The sequence below is a fragment of the Oryx dammah genome, unplaced genomic scaffold, assembly GCF_014754425.2.
Source record: "Oryx dammah isolate SB20612 unplaced genomic scaffold, SCBI_Odam_1.1 HiC_scaffold_27, whole genome shotgun sequence".
In the NCBI taxonomy this organism is placed as follows: Eukaryota; Metazoa; Chordata; class Mammalia; order Artiodactyla; family Bovidae; genus Oryx; species Oryx dammah.
In genome coordinates this window covers 108,130,040-108,150,490 of record NW_024070211.1, presented here as the reverse complement: position 1 = coordinate 108,150,490, position 20,451 = coordinate 108,130,040, and positions in this window count along the sequence as shown.

The window sequence follows — 20,451 nt, the reverse complement described above, 5'->3', positions numbered from 1 at the left end:
AAGCAAGAGAGTTCCAGAAAAATATCTATTTCTGCTTTATTGACTATGCCAAAGCCTTTGACCATGTGGATCACAATAAACTGTGGAAAATTCTGAAAGAGATGGGAATACCAGACCACCTGACCTGCCTCTTGAGAAATCTGTATGCAGGTCATGAAGCAACAGTTAGAACTGGACATGGAACAACAGACTGGTTCCAAATAGGAAAAGGAGTACGTCAAGGCTGTATATTATCACCTTGCTTATTTAACTTATATGCAGAGTACATCATGAGAAATGCTGGACTGGAAGAAACACAAGCTGGAATCAAGATTGCCGGGAGAAATATCAATCACCTCAGATATGCAGATGACACCACCCTTATGGCAGAAAGTGAAGAGGAGCTAAAAAGCCTCCTGATGAAAGTGAAAGAGGACAGTGAAAAAGTTGGCTTAAAGCTCAACATTCAGAAAACGATCATGGCATCCGGTCCCATCACTTCATGAGAAATAGATGGGGAAACAGTAGAAACAGTGTCAGACTTTATTTTTTGGGGCTCCAAAATCACCGCAGATGGTGACTGCAGCCATGAAATTAAAAGACGCTTGCTCCTTGGAAGAAAAGTTATGACCAACCTAGATAGTATATTCAAAAGCAGAGACATTACTTTGCCGACTAAGGTCCATCTAGTCAAGGCTATGGTTTTTCCTGTGGTCATGTATGAATGTGAGAATTGGACTCTGAAGAAGGCTGAGCGCTGAAGAATTGATGCGTTTGAACTGTGGTGTTGGAGAAGACTCTTGAGAGTCCCTTGGACTGCAAGGAGATCCAACCAGTCCATTCTGAAGGAGATCAGCCCTGGGATTTCTTTGGAAGGAATGATGCTAAAGCTGAAACTCCAGTACTTTGGCCACCTCATGCAAAGAGTTGACTCATTGGAAAAGACTCTGATGCTGGGAGGGATTGGGGGCAGGAGGAGAAGGGGACGACCGAGGATGAGATGGCTGGATGGCATCACGGACTCGATGGAGGTGAGTCTGAGTGAACTCCGGGAGATGGTGCTGGACAGGGAGGCCTGGCGTGCTGCGATTCATGGGGTCCCAAAAAGTCAGACACGACTGAGCGACTGAACTGAACTGAACTGAACTGAACTGATGGTGCGGAGACACAGTAAACTGTCTAAAAATGCTTGGCAATTGTTATCGCCTCATTGTAATTGCAATTCATCCCCTCACTCCCCCCTTCCTATACCTAATTCAAATTCCTTTAAAACGAAGGTGTTTTCTCTACATTTCTTGTGCTTTGGATTCTAGAGTTAGAAAGTTAGTGTTCTCTTGGCAGTGAAAGAGGGTAGCAGTGGACAGTTATGTTCCTATTGACTTGTCTGAATTCTCTTGCTATAGAAAAGCAACAACCACCTTTGCTTAATAATCAGTTTAGAACCTCAATAAATGCAGTAAGTAGTTTTTGTAAAATGGTAGCCAACTAGAGAAGTGAATGAGTGCAGTCACTTACAGTCTGAAATAGCATATTTCATCAGGCTCAATTCCTGATGAAAAATAAACATCAAGGGCTAACTTGAAGGCAAATAAAATAGCCAAAAGTCACTGGACTAGGAAAAGAAAGTGGAGTAGTATTTTACTTTGAAAATGGCAGTTGACAAAATCAGTTCCTCCCTCACTTAACAGCACCTTCAGTGCTTCAGGCTGTTTTGGATACAAAGCAGACATCAATCAAAATAATCAGATAAAAATTCTGCTCTTGTGGAGTTACAGCCTAGTGAGGGATAGATAGATAAATGGTACAGCATTAAAGGTGATGACTGCTACAGCGGAAAATATAGAGTAGGATAAAAAGGATCAGAAAGAGAAAACAGAATGAACTGATGTTTGCATCTTTAAATAGGATGGTCAGAAGACATTTGAACAAAATTGTGAACGATCTGAGATAGTGAACCACAGGGACATCTGGAGGAAAAAAATTACAAGCAGAGGAAATATACTGTATAAATTCCCCCCAAGCAGAAATGTGTCTGGTTTGGGCAAGGAACAATAAGGAAGCTAGTATAGAGGCCAGAAATCATAATAATAGTAATAAAGTAGCTGACCTGCTGTGCTCTTAACTATTCTCCGAGCAGTCTTCTAAGCATTATTATATATAATCTTCAAAACCTTCTCACAATGTCAGCAGTTATTTTTTCCATTTTATCAGTAAATAAACCAAGATTGTTAAAATGTTGAATAATTTGCATGAGATTACACAGCTAGCAACCAGATGTCTCCAATTCTAAAGCTCATGCTCTTTCTTTTTTAATTTTAAATTTATTTTTTAATTGAAGGATAATTGCTTTACAGAATTGGTTTCTGCCCAACACCAACATCAACATGAATCAGCCATAGGTATATATATGCCCCCTCCCTCCCTCTTGAACCTCTCTTCCACCTCCTTCCCCATCCCAGCCCTCTAGGTTGTTACAAGAACCCGGGTTTGAGTTCCCAGAGCCATCTTTGACATGACACTTTTTGCTCTGTCCAAAGTCTTTGTCTGTCTTGGAGATCAGGACTGGATTAGCTCTACTCTGTTCCCTACCTGTCAAAACTTCACAGTGCTTTGTTCTAACCTCTTTTACTGGTTAAATTGTCCTTTAGAAACATTTTAATTCAAGTACAGAGTATAACATGTTAGCAGGGGTTTTCCATGGCCCCTTGACCACTTGTGACATTTCCAAATTCTTTCCTCTTCTTTCCCATTCTAATCCTCTCTAATTTTATCAGCTCTGCCTTTGCATACAAACCAGATCAGCCTCAAGGAGAAATCTCTACACCAGAGGGTAACCACATCCTTTCTGGTCTTCCTCTATAGATCAACTGATGTCTGGTGGAGCCTCTTAGAATTAACTTTTACTTCATAAATATAGGACTGTGGGCACTCATACTCAGAGACATTGCTTTTGCAAGTTATTTTGGTAAATCCTTTTTCCTTCCTCTTTTATTTATTTTTGTATACAGTTCTAAAGATATTTTGTATACATCTCAGCCTTTGACAGTATTATTTTAAAATTTTCTAAATTCTCAACCCAATTTTCCACTTTCTTAATCAAATGCAAAGTAGATTAAAAATAAAGCCAGGAAATACTGCTGAAGTTTTAAAAGTCTGTTCATTTCTCTGTCCGTTGATGAATGTTTCTCATCAGAATTCCTTTGAGCATCATCCTTGTCCAGATTAAATCACCTCCTCCTCTCTTCAAAGAAAACACAAGAGGATTGAACTACTTTTCCTTCTTCAATATGTATAAAATACTTTCTCCTGTTAAAATTATGTGTCAAATTTCAAACCAGAACCAGGACAGAATATTCATTCCTCTATTAGGTTATAAAATCCTTGAGCTAAAAGGACAATAATCTTGACAAGGAAGAAAATGATCTTTTTTGTATTAATATTTGAACAATGGCAACTCACTCCAGTGTTCTTGCCTGGAGAATCCCAGGGACAGGGGAGCCTGGTGGGCTGTCATCTCTGGGGTCGCACAGAGTCAGACACGACTGAAGCGATTTAGCAGCAGTAGCAGCAGCATCTGAACAAAAATGGAAAAAAAGAGAGTGTAAAATTTGAATATTTTCCCTATAAAGAATTTCAAATAGAATGCAATGAGAAAAACTTCAACTATTACACCAATAGAATTGCTCCATGATCATTCAAACTGCTACAGTGATATGTTTCTACCAGCTTTTTGGAAGGTGTTCTTCAAATAATTTTTGGTCTCCTCTCTACTTCTTTTTTAATCCATCTTATATTTTAGGGTCCGTTTAAGGTGTTTATTTAAAGTTTTGCATGTATATGTGTGTATAGATATATATATATATAACAGTCATCAAACATTGCCTGTAGGAGTAAAAAATGTGGGGGAAAATGTCAACTTCAATATCCACCAGTTGCATTGGCCCCATTAAGACAAACTCTGCAACAATACTTATCTCTTCCACTGCCCATCCCTCCCCATCTTCTAATAAAAGTTAATGGTTTTAGAAAGACGTCAGAGACACAATTTTAAATTTAAAAAAAAAAAAACATGAAAAAATGCACCATCAAGGTAGATAGAAGAACAGTGCCAGGTATAGCCCCATTTCTGAAAGGTGCATGTTTGTTGTTAGTATATGCAATATGTAAATATAAACACCACAGAACTAGATGAGGATCCTCAGTGGGAGGCAGAAATATATGATTTTTCATAAGCTTTATGTATTTTTTCCTACTGCTGCTGTAACAAATTACCACAAATTTAGTGGCTTAAAACAACACAGATTTATTATCTTACAATTGTGGAGGTCAGACACCTGAAATGAGTCTTACTGAGTCAACGTTAAGAGGTCAGCAGTGCTGTTTTCCTTCTGGAGGCTGCAGGAGATAATCTGTTTTCTGTACCTTTCCCATCTTTTAGGTGCCACCCGCAACCCTTGCATCATGACCCCTCCCTCCATCTTCCAAGTTCATTCCTCCAGCTTCTGGTCCCCTCATCGCAGCTCCTTTTCTGACTTTAGTCCTCTTGACTCCCTCTTTCAGAGGCCATTGTGGTTACATCAAGCTCACTTGGATGATTCAGGAAAATCTTCCAGTCTCATGACCCTTAACTTGATCATATCCTCAGTGTTCCTTTTGCTGTGAAAGTTAATATAGTCATAGGTTCCAGAGATGAGGACATGAGCATCTTTGGGGGACCATTATTCTGTCAATCACACTTTGAAAAACAATGTAACATTATTGGGAGTTTATTTTTTCCCTAGAAGTCCTTGTTCTCAATAGTTTAATAGTTTCATAGTGTAATTGTAAAATTTCTAGAAAGCTTCAACTAGAGTGTAATATTCAAGCCAAATAGATTAAATGATTAACTTTAGTTTTTGTTACTTTTGTTTTTTTTAAAGATACAAAAAAAAAATGTTTTTTCCAGGCCAAGATAATGCTAGAAATTAGTGAATTTATAATTCCCCATATTTTCTTTTTTTTTCCATTATTTGTGGCTTCTGTTAACCACAGTTGCATTTTTTTATTTGACAAAATGTCTTGAAAATATTGTTAAGTGCAGTTATGGTGGATATTGAATCTATTTTTTCACTTTTTAACATAAGAAAAGATAGATATTGTGTTAAATGTCAATGAATTATACCAACAAATGCCATTAACAATAAAATAAATAACAAAGATATTAATTTATTTTAAATAATTTCATTTATTTATTTAGGCTGTGCTGGGTCTTCATAGGTGCACAGGCTTTTTTCTAGTTGCAGTCAGTGGGATCTCCTCTCTAGTTGAGGAGTATGGGCTTCCCACTGCAGAATGAGAAGCTTTTCTTGTTTTGGCTCTCAGGCTCTAGAGCACAGGCTCAGTAGTTGTAGTGCGTGGGCTAGTTGCTCTGCAGCATGTGGGTTTTTCCTGGATCAGGGATTGAACCTATGTCTCCTGCTTTGGCAGGTGAATTCTTTGCCACTGAGCCACTAGGGAAGACCCAAGATACTAACTTTTAAATAATAATTCATCAATGGATAAAGAAGATGTGGTGTGTGTTCATGTGTGCATATGAATACTGTTGTTGTTTAGTGGCTAAGTTATGTCTGATTCTTTTTGACTCCATGGACCATAGGCCACCAGGCTCCTCTGTCCATGGGATTTCCCAGGCAAGGATACTGGAATGGGTTGTAATTTCCTTCTCCAGGGGATCTTCCCAGCCAAGGAATTGAACCCATGTCTCCTGCATTGGCAGGCAGATTCTTTACTACTCAGCCATAAAAAAGAATGAAATAATGCCATTTGCAGTAACTTGGATGGACCTAGAGATGATCATACTAAATGAAGTAAGTCAGAAAGAGAAAGACAAATACCACATGACATCACTTACACATGTAATCTAAAATACGACACAGATGAGCTCATTTGCAAAAGAGAAATCAGTCTCACTGATGTAGAAAGAAAACTTATGATTACCACAGGGGAAAGGAGGTGGGGGAGGGATAAATTAGGAATTTGGGATTAGCAGATACAAACTACTATATATAAAAATAAACAATAAGATACTACTATATAGCACAGGGAACTATATTTAATATCATATAATAAACCATAATGGAAAACAATATGAAGCAAGAATATATGTGTGTATGTGTACAACTGAATCACTTTGCTATACACCAGAAACTAACACAACATTGTAAATGAATCATACTTCAATAAATAAATGATCAAATTCTAATATTTACATTAAAGATATACGGCTTCTGATGCTTTTAAAACTTGGCCCAAATGGTGGATAATAATAGAATAATTTCTAGTTCAAGTGTGCCCTATGCTTGTAAACAGAGATTTATGATTAATATATTTTTGTTTACCTATAAATGTTAATGGTTGGGAAAGAAATATTTCTTGTGATGTAAAAGGATCCTCAGTTTCTGTGGTTATACCGAATAACATCAAATCTCCATCTCCTAATTTATAGAATATCTGATGAAAAATAATCACAGATAACCTGTACAGTTGGGGATGCTCTCTCCAAGGATAAATGTGATTAACAGGCCTGGGAAATAACTCAGAAAAAAAAAGACAACATAGCTTTCGTTTGTCAACCGGCCTAAAAGCAAATGACAGGAGCAATTTCTCTTATTCTTTTACTAGCCTGACATGAATTCATGGTTATTAGAGGGTTGAATGTGCAATGCCTTGCAGGTGTTCTTTTGTACCATAGGAATATTCATTAAGTCTTTGCACAATATCCAGTCACTAATTACTATTTAGCTCCACAAGTTCATGTCTCGGAGTCTTTGTGTGTTGCTGTTCTCCCTCCCCAGCCAGCCTCCTTTGCTTGGCAGTATTTTGTATCTGCCTTTGCCTTGCATGTTTATAACTGTTTCTCTGGTGTAAATCATTCTCCTTCCTTCTCAGAACCTCAGCAGCACAGTGGGTGTATTTTGACTCCACTGAATTTCTGTTACAAAATTCTCTCTCCACTTCATCCTACCACCCATCATTTTCATGTTGTTCCCAGTGATATCTTGCCAACATACTTTCCTAGGAAACTTTATGAAGACAGGTTGTTTTTTTTTTCCTGAACTCTAGAATTTTGGCAGAAATGATCATGTTAATAGGTGGCTCTGTTATCATAGGGAAAATGTAAGGAATGGTTTAATTCATAGGGGAGAATGCAATGGTTCAGATGTTTTCTTATTAGAATATTTTTCTCCCAATGGTACCGTGATTACAGATCAGGTTTATAGAGAGGTGAAATTCCTCCAAGGTTATTGCTTCATACCTTGGGCTTTCCCTGCACACTCTGGGGAACTGACCAACCAGAATGATTTTAGCACTCTGAAAAGCTATGTGGCCCCACATATTTCTCTGATCAAGGTTCAGAAGAACCACTCCTTAGGGGCTTTCAGGTAAAGATGTTTTAGAATTAGCAGCTCATCTCTGAGGGCTAGTTAAATCTATCATCATTCACATTACCTAACAGAGAGTAGACACTAAAGGTATGAGAACTTAAGACACACTTTTTTGATGGAAAGGACAAATTAAGAGAAGTGGTAGAGAAAAATGCCTGGAGGGCAGCACAGTGTACACAGACAGTTCATAGCTTGAAATTCACCAAAGAAAAGCAGCAGCAGGAAAGCTTTAGGGAATGTTGCATAGTTTTCCATATAGATGTATTTATTCATTATTTTACAAAGTCTTATCAAGTGTTTATTGGTTATGGTCCAATTAAAGCATTTGGTATCAGCTAATTGTTCACATTTTTATTTTCCTAGCCAAAATCTTTTCCAATAAAAAATTTACATATTCCCAGTGTGTAAACCAAATGAGAGGAGAGCTCTTCTGATTGAAGAGCATTGGAGTGTTTGAGGATTGCTCGTCCCCCCAGCACCTGGCCTCTCCTTCCTCTCCCCCAGCAATCCCTGAGGCATCTCTCTGATTAAAGTCTGTCTGAGCAATCAACATCCTTTGAAATTATGGACACTTATTCAATAGATTTATGATTGAAACCACCGTTTTAGGAAGAAAAATTCCTCTTCATTTAAGTTGACAAACTGAAGAGCTTGCTGATACACTCACTTCATTAAGTCATGCACTCATTTTTTTTAAAGAACATGATTGATAACCTACTACGTGCCACTAACACACAGTGCAGATAGAAGAGTGACCAGTGTAGACACAGGCTGTGTCTCATGGAGTTTACGTTCTAATTAAGACCCAGCCATTTGCAGCAACATGGATGGACCTAGGGATTAGCAAACTAAACGAAGCAAGTCAGAGAGACAATATCATATGACATCACTTACATGTGGAACCGAAAACAAAAGTGGTACAGATGAACTTATTTGCAAAACAGACTCCTAGACATAGAAAACAAATTTATGATTACCAGAGGGGAAGAGGAAGAAGAATAAATTAGGAGTATGAAATTAACAGATACACACTACCATAAATAAAATCAACAGCAGGATTTACTATAGAGCACAGGGAACTATATTTAATATCTTGTAATAACCTATAATGAAAAGAATATAGGTATAAACTTATAAACACATATAACCAAGTCACTTTGCTATACACCTGAAACTAACACAATACTGTAAATAAACTGTACTTCAATCTAAAAAGAGTCAGCTATATGCCATCACATGCACTCTTTGAACAAATCATTTGCCCAAGACTTTTGCCCTCTGTCTAACCATACTTTACTCAAAGCATATTTTCCCATAGATAATATTCTTAGATGTGTCTTATGACAACCTGCTTACAGGGTCTAAAGTTCAAAAGCTTATCTAAGTTGGGCAAATACAGCAATTGAGAACATTATTTGCAATATGTTGAAAGACTGTCAAAGCATTACCCCAAAGACATTATTATTCTATAGTCAAAATGCTCACAATTAGAGGAGGGTTTATCCGTTCATCCATCCTAATGTTTCTCAGTTCTTCCCATCTATGAAGTTCTTTGGGACATTTAAAATTCATTCTCTGAACACTCAGGAAAGCTCAACAGCCTATTTCTTTTAAGCTTTTCTCTTTTTCTGTCACCAGCAAATCATAGAAAAATGGGAAAGTTCCACAGCCTGTTATCTCAGGAAGCTGTTTCAGGGGAGGCATGCTGACTGGCTTCATAGAAGCCACTGTGTGTGGTGCCCAGGGCCTGCCCTCCCAGATGCCCTGTATGTACTGAGCCACTTTGCTGCACACCTGAAACTCATACAGCTTTGTAAATCAGCTATCATCATGTGCTCACTCACTCTTCACAACCCTATAGACTGTGGCCGACGAGGCTGCTCCGTCCATGGGATTCTCCAGGCAAGAATACTGGAGTGGGCTGCCATTGTCTTCTCCAGGGGATCCTCTCAACCAGGGCTCGAACCCACATTACCTATGTTTCCTGTATTGGCAGGCAGATTCTTTACCCCTGAACCACCAGGGAAGCCCATAAAAACCAACCATGCTCCAATATAAACTAAAAAAAAAACCCTTTCTGAAGTCCTTTTTTTTTGGGGGGGGGGGCTGTGTGGCATTGTGGGATCTCACTTCCCTGACCAGGGATAGACCCTTACTCCCTGCCTTGGAAGTGCAGAGCATTAACCTCTGGATCCCCAGAGAAGTCCCTAGAGTCACCATTTTGTACCATGCTATCCCTCCTGTTTGTCAACCCTCCAACCTACTGCATGTCACGTATTTTTTTTAAAAGCATTACTTAATTTTATTCTGAAAACTCTTGAAATAGCCAGAACCACTCTAAAGCAAGGCAAGACAGGACTAGTAAAATCAATGGCATAATAATAGCTAACATATAAACAGCACTAATTCACTACTAGTTATTCATAATTAATTTGATGCTCACCATAACACCTTGAGGGAATTATTATAATGCATCTCCTCTAACAGATGGAGAAACTGAGCTTCAGAAATGCAAAACAGCTAAAGGCCACCCAGTTAGCAAGTGTCTGAGCTTCAACCCAGTGCTCTGTGACAACCTAGCGGGGTGGAATGGGGTCGGGAGTGGGAGGGAGGTGCAAACGGAAGGGGACATATGTATACCTGTGACTGATTCCCGTTGTATGGCAGAAACCAACACACCATTGTAAAGCAATTATCCTCCAATTAAAAAAATTAAAAAAAAGAAAATGTCTGAGCTTAAACTCAAAAATTGGTCTTCTGATGCTTGAAACAGAGTCAAATTGGTACCTGCTGCTCTGCCTATATTTCTGGACATGGGCTCATCCCAGGCCTCAGGCCTCCCCATTGTCCCACTTCTAGATTCTGAAGAAAACTCATAAGAAGGACATTTTAATCTTGATTTCCTGCAAGAAGGGGGTGAGGTCACGAGGAATTCGAAGCCCTCTATGAGAAAGGGTGAGGACAGGGTGGTGAGGAGACTGCCAGCCGCTAAGGGGAACTGTGTGCCACTCAGCGCCCTGGGCCAGGCCTGTCCCACCTCTCTCTGCCTTCTTTCTGTCTCTCAGGCACTCAAAGCTCTTTCCCGCCTGGGGGTCTTCACAGTGCGGCCCCCTCTGCCTGGCATGCTGCCCCAGACCTTCCAGAGGCTGGTGTCTTTCTTTGGAAAGGCCTCTTCTGACCCCTCTGTATGACCTACCCGTTTTTCTCTGTCTTCACTGTCTTCCTCACATATTGTTTTTCTAAATTAATTTTTACTGAAGTAAAGTTGTTTTACAATGTGTGTTAGTTCCTGCTGTACAGTCACACATATACATATTATCCCCTCCCTTCCGGACGTCCTTCCCATTCAGGGCACCACAGAGCATTAAGCAGAGCTCCCTGTGCTGCACACCAGGGAATCATTCGCCAGGGAATCATTCAGTTCAGCTCAGCTCAGCTCAGTCGTGTCCACCTCTCTGCGACCCCATGAATCGCAGCACACCAGGCCTCCCTGTCCATCACCAACTCCTGGAGTTCACTCAGACTCGCGTCCATCGAGTCAGTGATGCCATCCAGCCATCTCATCCTCGGCCATCCCCTTCTCCTCCTGCCCCCAATCCCTCCCAGCATCAGAGTTTTTCCAATGAGTCAACTCTTCGCATGAGGTGGCCAAAGTAATGGAGTTTCAGCTTTAGCGTCATTCCTTCCAAAGAAATCCCAGGGCTGATCTCCTTCAGAATGGACTGTTTGGATCTCCTTGCAGTCCAAGGGACTCTCAAGAGTCTTCTCCAACACCACAGTTCAAAAGCATCAATTCTTCGGTACTCAGCCTTCTTCACAGTCCAGCTCTCACATCCATACATGACCACTGGTAAAACCATAGCTTTGACTAGACAGACCTTTGTTGGCAAAGTAATGTCTCTGCTTTTCAATATGCTATCTAGGTTGGTCATAACTTGTCTTCCAAGGAGTAAGCGTCTTTTAATTTCATGGCTGCAGTAATCATTAGTAATATATTTTATACGTAGTATCAATAGTGTTAAAGAAAGAAACAAACTAAAACTAGATCCACCATATGACTTGGCTTATTGCTTTTTAAAAAACTGTGGCAAAATCCAGATACTGTGAAATGTAGCATCTTAAACATTTTCAAGTGTGCAGTTCAGCAGCTTGAAGCACACTCACAAAGTTGTGCTGCCACCATGATCATCTGCCTGCAGAACTCTTTACCTTGTAAAACTGAAACTCTGTACCCATGAATAAAAGCTCGCCATCCTCCTTTTCCCCAGTACCTGGCAAGCATAATTCTGCATTCTGTCTCTTGAAATGTGACTCTTCTAGGTACCTCATGTAAGTGGAATCATACAGTGTTTGTCTATTTGTGGTCGGATTATTGCACTTAGCATAATGTCCTCCATTTACACCCATGTTGTGACATGTGCCAGTATTTACTTCCTTTTTAAGGCTGAATAATATCCCACTGCATGTATGCATGCTTAATCACTCAATCTTGTCTGATTCTTTGTCCCTTTGGAGTGTAGCCCGCCAGCCTCCTCTGTCCAGGGGATTTTTCAGTCAAAAATACTGGAATGGGTTGCCATTTCCTTCTCCAGGGGATCTTCCCAACCCAGGGATCAAACCCTCATCTCACATGTCTCCTGCACTGCAGGTGGGTTCTTTACCCACTGAGCTATCAGAGAAGCCCTGTTATATATACAGACCACTTTTTTTTTTTTAACCCATTCATCCAAATTAACTGACACTTGAGTTGCTTCTACCTTTTGGCTATTGTGAATAATGCTGCTGTGAACATAGGTATATAAAGTCTTCCGAGTCCCTTTCAAATTTTTTGGGAACATACCTAGAAGTAGAAGTGCTCGATCATATGGTAATTCTATTTTTACCTATGCAATGGTGAGTGGCATACAGTAAGTACTTGATTATTTTTTGATTGAACAAAGGAAGGCCATTTGATGAGAGGGCACATACTTTTTCATAATACATGTAAATGGTGAAAAAAAAACACCTCAATATATAGAAGAGTTTAGTTGGCAAGTGAGTTTCTTTTTGTCTCCAACTAAATAATTTCTCTTGTTAGAGGCAACAATTTTTACTAATGTCTTGTATGTCTGTCTAGAAATATTCTATGAATGTACATATATATATATACACTACCTTTCTTCATTTAATGGTAGAATACTGACTTATGAGGGCTTCCCTGGTGCCTCAGATGGTAAAGAATCTGCCTGCAATGCAGAAGACATGGATTCAATCCCTGGCTCAAGACGATCCCCTGGAGAAGGGAAGGGCTACCCACTCCAGTATTCTTGCCAGGAGAATTCCATGGACAGAGGAGTTCTGGTGGGCTACAGTCCGTGGCACCACAAAGAGTCAGACATGCCTGAGCGACTAACACACATACTCACTCACACATACACACACATACATACACACACATACATACACACTGACTTACGAACAAAGTGAAGACTTACCAGGCAGGATCAGATCAATGGACTGATTCTGGGAAGAGTTAAGACCTCAGAGTAAAAAGTCAACCCACAAGGTCAGAGTCAGCAGAGAGAAGTAACACCAAGGTTCAGGATAAGAGACTGGGGAAAGACAGTCATCAAGCAGCAAGGAAACATTCTGCCATGTGCCAGTTGAGTCCATGCCTGTACCTGGCAACATCTCTCTGCCCCTTGTACACCAATTAACTTCTGGATGTCCTCCCTACTCATCACAGAGAAAGCACACATGGCAGGAGGGAAAGATGTGATAAGAATTTGATTGAAGAGTTTGAGGTCCCAGCACAAGAGGGGAGTGGGAGATACCTACTAACTATCAAAGTTATGGGGCTGGAAGTGGTGGGTATGGGTCTGGACTAGAGGTAAAGTCTTGGATGTCAATGGAAGAGAACAGCATGCTGAATTTTGTTGGCAACAATGAGACTTCAGAGAGAGTATATCAGGAGGGAAGAGCAGGGACTTCCCTGCTGGTCCAGTGGTTAAGCATCTGCCTTGCAATGCAGGGGACACACACAAGTTTGATTCCTGGTCAGGGAACTAAGATCCCACATGCCCGTAGCAACATGCCCGTAGCAACATGCCCCATTTAGGCACTCCGTGTGTCCCAAGGAAAGATCTCAAGTGATGCAGCAAAGATCCTGTGTGCTGCAACTGAGACCCCACGCAGCCAAATAACAGAACATAATAAATGAAAGAGGAAAGAGCAGTAAGCCAAAGACCTGGCTCTGCCTATGCCCCCAGACAACAAGGAGGGTGAGGGAAATTGTTGAAGACAAGGATGATCAGACAGCACCTTCAGTAACAGAGGGAATTCAGACATGGGCATGATGGTGACCTTTCCTCTTTAAAGAACCTGGAAGTTCACTCTGAATTGTGTGAGGTTTTTTAGTGTTTCCAGTAAATCGTTTGCTCTGAAACCAAATGCTTTCCTATAAAAATATGTAACTCTGCTGCTAAGTTGCCTCAGTCGTGTCCGACTCTGTGCGACCCCACAGAGGGCAGCCCACCAGGCTCTGCCATCCCTGGGATTCTCCAGGCAAGAACACTGACTCTGAAAGACACCATCTGCCAATGAGGAACAAGAAAGAAACAGTGTATTCTGGCCATAAACGGTGTTCTTACCACGTTCCTCTGACAAGATCCTTGCCGTATTTCCACTATTCCTTCCAGTCCTTCTTTTCTTCTTCAGTCTATTTTAAAACATCATGTTTCCTTTCTGACTTACCTACTCATTTCTAAACCTAAAAGGATAATTGCTCTGTCTTCTGCATTGTCATGCCATTTTTCCTTATGTGGGTGAAAATGAGCTCTTTCTGAATCTTCAGTTAGGTTCTTGATGATTTACCTATAAAGCTATTTGTAACTTTCTTTTAGGAACACTGTCCACAGTGACTTGTTAATATCTTAGAATTAAAAACTATGAACCTTCAAAATTCTCTTTCCCCTTCCCTTCTGTTTCTTTCAAGCCCAAATATACAAGATAGTTTTCTGAATAGCAAGTAAATCGTGTGACAACTTCAAATAAAACATTTTTAAAACAGGTCTTTCGTCCTAAAGGAATAATGGGAATCCTGATTCTTTGGTTGTTTTTGTTTGATTTTGGTTTTTATTGAAGTATAGTTGATTTACAATATTGTGTTAGTTTCAGGTGTACAAACAAAGTTACTCAGTTAAAATATATATATTTATATACATATATAAGAAAGGTAAAATGAGAAATATTTTTACTGGAAAGCAGCACTTAAGTTTTAACTAGAAAAAGATAAGGAGATAGAATTTTATGTTTACTTCCAAGGATTTTAGAACTTGATCATATCTTTTTTATATAATGTCTACATTCAGTTGCTTAACAATTTGATGCATTTGTTAATTTAATGTAAGCTTGAGGAGTCTAGAGGCTTGTCGATTCTGTCATTATATCTCAGCACCTAGGATTGTATCTGACATATACCAGATGCTCACTAAATACTGCATTCTCTCATTCATTCAGCAAATATTTATTGAACATCTGCTATGTGCCTGCCACTATATAGAAGCTGGACATGAAAAGAGTTGGACATGACTAAATGACTAGACAAGCATATATATATATATATATATATATATATATATACACATACCCATGTGTGCTAAGCCGCTTCAGTCATGCTACAATCCTTTGCAACTCTATGGACTATAGTTCCCCCAGGCTCCTCTGTCCATGGGATTCTCTAGGCAAGAATACTGGAGTGGGTTGCCATGCCCTCCTCCAGGGGATCTTCCTGACCCAGGGATAAAACCGTCTTTTGTCTCCTGCATTGGCAGGCAGGTTGGTTCTTTACCACTAACACCACCTGGGAAGCCCATATATATATTTTTTTCCCAGATTCTTTTCCCTTATAGATTATTACAAAATATTGAGTGTCATTACCTGTGCTATACAGTAGGTCCTTGTTGGTTACTCATTTTATATATACTAATTTTCTTTGGCTGTTTTATGATGAAATTTCATCATTGGCCTTCCATGTAGGTTTCACTGAGTTGCAGTACTATATTATTCTTTGAGGATAGCAAGAAGGTACTTGTGAATCCTAGTAAGCTCACAGGCACATATTAGGGCTGCAAACACAATTTCTGGAATCTATAAACTCATAAATGTAAGCCCATGACATACAGAGAAAAGAAAAATAGCAAAGAGGGAGCCAAATTATCCTCAAGAATATATAGCTAGAGGAAAGTATTAAACATTATTTAATGCTTCATATGTATCTTTACCTACTTATTTCTATTCAATTCACCTTTATTGACTACTTATCCTGTGTTAGGCACTCATTAATGTGGGTGATGTAAAGAGAAATAAGTTTTATAGAGGATAGGTAACAGGTGAAAAGAATATGACCTTTTCACAGAGAATAGTAAATACGATACCACTGGTATTACAAAATCCCAGTGAAATAGACTTTCAACTAGGAATGCGGCTTTGGAAGGGAAATCTAGTTGGAGAAAGCATCTAATGGAACAAATCTGTCAAGAAGGAATAAAACCATGCATGAAATTCAGAAAGACACATCGACACAGCTGTATTTATTAATAGAGAGTTAGAAAGTACTATACTTCTGTATATGTCATCCCAGCCAAACAGGCCCATCTAATACATCCGTGGCTTCGCTTTCTTCTGTTAGGGTAGGGAAAACAGCTAGGCTGGTTGAACTTCTAGCCAACCTGGAAGACTGGTCAAGGGTATGGCAGTGGCAGGAGTCACGGTAAAAAATGGTCTCAGGAGGTCATGATAACAAAGGGGAGACGTTGCGAGCAGCAAAGCACTTGCTGGACTATAAGAAAGCAATTTGCAGAAGGTCCAAAGGAAATGTACATGTGATCCATCATCTGAGACGAAGACTATGACTAAACTAAAGAGAGATGGAGGTTCTACCAAGTTAAGCACTGAGAGTGAGTCGCTCAGTCGTGTCTGACTCTTTGCGACCCCATGGACTATACAGTCCATGGAATTCTCCAAGCCAGCATACTGGAGTGGGTAGCCTTTCCCTTCTCCAAGGGATCTTCCCAACCCAGGGGTCAAACCCAGGTCTCCTGCACTGCAGGCAGATTCTTTACCAGCTGAGCCACAAGAAAAGCCCAAACACTGAGAAGGTCATTAGTCATCAGAAATGATTTCGGGTAGAAAGAGAATGGCACATGGGTACTCTGAAGATTTCTGATTTTAAAAGGCTACACATGCATGCTGGGACACAAAGTGAATGGCATCTAAAAAGCAGCACAATCCACGTATATGCATTAATAAATGATATTTGTTTTTTTTCTTTCTGACTTACTTCACTCTGTATCACTTCTCTGCAAATGACCCAATTTCGTTCATTTTTAGAGCTGACTAATATTGTGGAGTGGAGGGAGGTCCAAGAGGAAAGGGATGTATGTATACATAGCTGATTCACTTCGCCGTACAGCAGAAATGAACATAACATTGTAAAACAAGCAATTATACTCAAACAAAAAAGGTGGCAGAATCTTGAAAGACTAGCAAGAATCAGCTTATATATCCTGATGGGGAAAGACACTATTTTGACACATTAACTGTGACATTTTCCCTGGAGAGTTCTTGCTAGCTTTTGACCATTTCTCATAACAAGTTTGGAGAAGGCAATGGCACCCCATTCCAGTACTCTTGCCTGGAAAACCCCATGGATGAAGGAGCCTGGTGGGCTACAGTCCATGGGGTCGCTAAGAGTCGGATAAGACTGAGCAACTTCAATTTCACTTTTCACTTTTCACTTTCATGCATTGGAGAAGGAAATGGCAACCCACTCCAGTGTTCTTGCCTGGAGAATCCCAGGGACAGGGGAGACTGGTGGGCTGCCGTCTATGGGGTCGCACAGAGTCGGACATGACTGAAGCGACTTAGCAGCAGCAGCAGCAGCATAACAAGTTAGGCCAAAGGCCCCTGTTATCTCAAGGGAGAATTGAAACAGCATATAACTAGAAAAAAGGTAGTTCAATTCTGTGACCTGCTTTGTCACACAGCTTGGTCGAAATGAGAGATAGTCTCAAACCCCATACTCCCCCTCTCTGCCCCTTGGCTATGCCAAGTTTGATTCTTTTTAAAAATCTATGAGATAGTTTCAGAAATCAGTATTTTTTTCTTGAAGAAATGAGTAATTTTCTATTACCTTCCTTTTTTCTGTAAGGCTATGTTAACAATAATAAATATTACTCAAACTACTTAGTGACATTTCTACCACGGGTGATTTTTTTTTTTATTAGAATGTACATGAAGTCCAGGAGACTACATGTTGTCCAGATTACCAGCAACAACCCTTACCACAGATACACAAGAACTCCAGGGCAGAGTCAAGTGACTACCACAAGGAATGGAGATATTTTGACTCCTTTTATTAAGAGCTCTGGGTCAGAAATGGTGAGCTATAAAGCCATCATTACCTATTGTCAACTCAACTTAGGCATTTTCAGTGGGTAAGTCCCTCACTATGCTTTATCAAACTCAATTCAGGTGACCTTAGACAAAGGAATTACTCATAGAAATTTGGTGATCATTACCTTTCTCTTCCATTTTTGCAACATAGGTTTTCATCTCCTGGAAAAGGACTTACAGATTTTACTGTGACCTACTTTAGAATCATTGTCAACATTATAACCTGCTAATACTAGTTGTTTCTCAGAGGAAACAAAATCCTACTCATATTAATTGCATACAGTTCTAAACTGTTGTCTAAGAAGTAAATACAGTTGGCTATTACATTGATCTCTCCTGATATCTTTATGCATAAGACAGAGCTTCTGCACAATAATGATGCATGGACTGGGTTTGTAATGACTTGAATACTCATTGAAAAGGATAACGACACATGGATGGATAGCAATGTCAAAAGAAGTTTCTAAGAGGATCTCAAAGGAGGATGTCCTATTAAAAATTGTTTAATGATGTCTAAGATAAAGACTTGAAAAGCATAAAAAATTATAATATGTAAGCAAAATAAAGACGGTAGGAATAATATACCAGATAGCAGAATCAAAATATTAAAGTGTCACAATCAATTGATAAAGTGGGGTGAAATAAATAATAACTGAGAAAAGAAGTATAAATTCCCACATTGGCACTAAAAAAAAGTCACCTTCTTCAAATCCAGATCATGGGGAAAATATGTTAGTAGTAGGTCTCATGAAAAATGGCAAGTGTTTACATTGAAAAGAACGTCAGCATGTATCAGATTAAAGAAGCCAGTAAATTTGGAACCATGTGTGGTCAATGCATTTTAAAGTTGCATTAAGAGAATAATAATGTCCACACCTAGGGAAGTACTTGTCTCAATTATACTTTGCCTTCAACACAGCTCATCCAGATGTTATGTTTAATTCTTGGCACCTCATTGAAAGATCCCCTGGAGGAGGGCGTGGCAACCTACTCAACAATTCTTGCCTGGAGAATCCCACGGACAGAGGAGCTTTCAGGCTAGAGTCCCTAGCATGACAAAGAGTCAAACACAAATGAAGTGACTTAGCATGCACACACCTCATTGAAATCATTTTGGAGTAAGGTAAATAGAATTGCAATCAATTTGTATATACCCAGAACCCCTTTTTACAAGAAATAATTCCCCCTTTATTCCATGTGGTCCTAGTGAGATTATCCATCATTGTATCCTCCCTATTATTTGGTCCAAAGAGGTTAGTCCAGGGACTGATCAGATTTGTGTATTTGAGGTTCAAGAGTTTTTCATTTTTGTCATAACAGGCAGTAAAATGTAGGCTTGTGGCAGTCAGGTACCAATTATCTGGCCATAAGGAGTCTGTTGCCTGCAGAAGAGAGTGAAGTTAGCATGTGAAACAGAGAGAGTGGTGTGCTAACACCAGCTCAAACTGTGTCAGGAGAGACAGCTCTTACATTTTCATGAAATTTTGTGAACCAGTAGTTAAAGGCAACCATTTAGTTTTATTTAAAAATTTAAAAACTTTATTTTTAAATTGGAGGATAATTGCTTTACAATGTAATTTCTGCTGTACAGCAACATGAATCAGCCATAATTATATATACAGATCCCCTTCCTCTTGAGCTTTCCCCCCCAAACATCCCACACCTCTAGGTTGTCACAGGGCATGGGGCCGGGCTCCCTGTGTTATCTAGCAGCTTCCCACTAGCTATCTATTTTGCACATGATAGTGTGTGTATATATGTCAATTCTGCTTTCTCAGTTCATCCCAACATCTCCTTCCCCCAGTTCACAATGCTGAATTTCTGGTGTACAGCAAAGTGATTCAGTTCTATAGATATAGATATGTTAATAATATATATATTCTTTTATATTATAGATGATTATAGAATACTGAATACAGTTAATATAGTTCCCTGTGCTATACACTAGGACCTTGTTGTGTATCTATTTTATATATAGTACTTTGTATCTGCTAATCCCAAACTCCTGATTTATCCCTCCTTCACCCCTTTCTCCTTTGGTAACTTAAGTTTGTTTTCTATGTCTAAGAGTCTATTTCTGTTTTGTAAAAAAGTTTATCTGTGTCATATTTTGGATTCCACATATAAATGATATCACATAGTATTTGTCTTTCTCTTCTCGACTTAGTTCACTTAGTATAATAATCTCTCGATCCATCCATATTGCTGCAAATGGCATTATTTCATTCTTTTTATGGCTGAGTAGTGTTCCACTGTGTATATATGCCAATCTTTATCCACTCATCTGACATTTAGGTTGCTTTCATGTCTCGGCTATTATAAACAGTGCTGCTATGAACACTGGGGTGCCTGCATCTTTTTGAATTATAGTTTTCTCTGGATATGTATATATGCCCAAGGGGGGGATTTTTTGAATCATATGAGAACTCTGTTTTTTGTTTTTTGAGGAACCTCCATACTATTTTCTGCAGTTGCTGCACCAATTTTAAATTCTCACCAATACTGTATGAGGGTTCCCTTTTAAAGACAGTCATCAAAAAAAAATTATATAAACATATCCTGAAGTAAATTATAATAAAAACAAAGGTAATACCTGTTCAAAACTCATTATCTC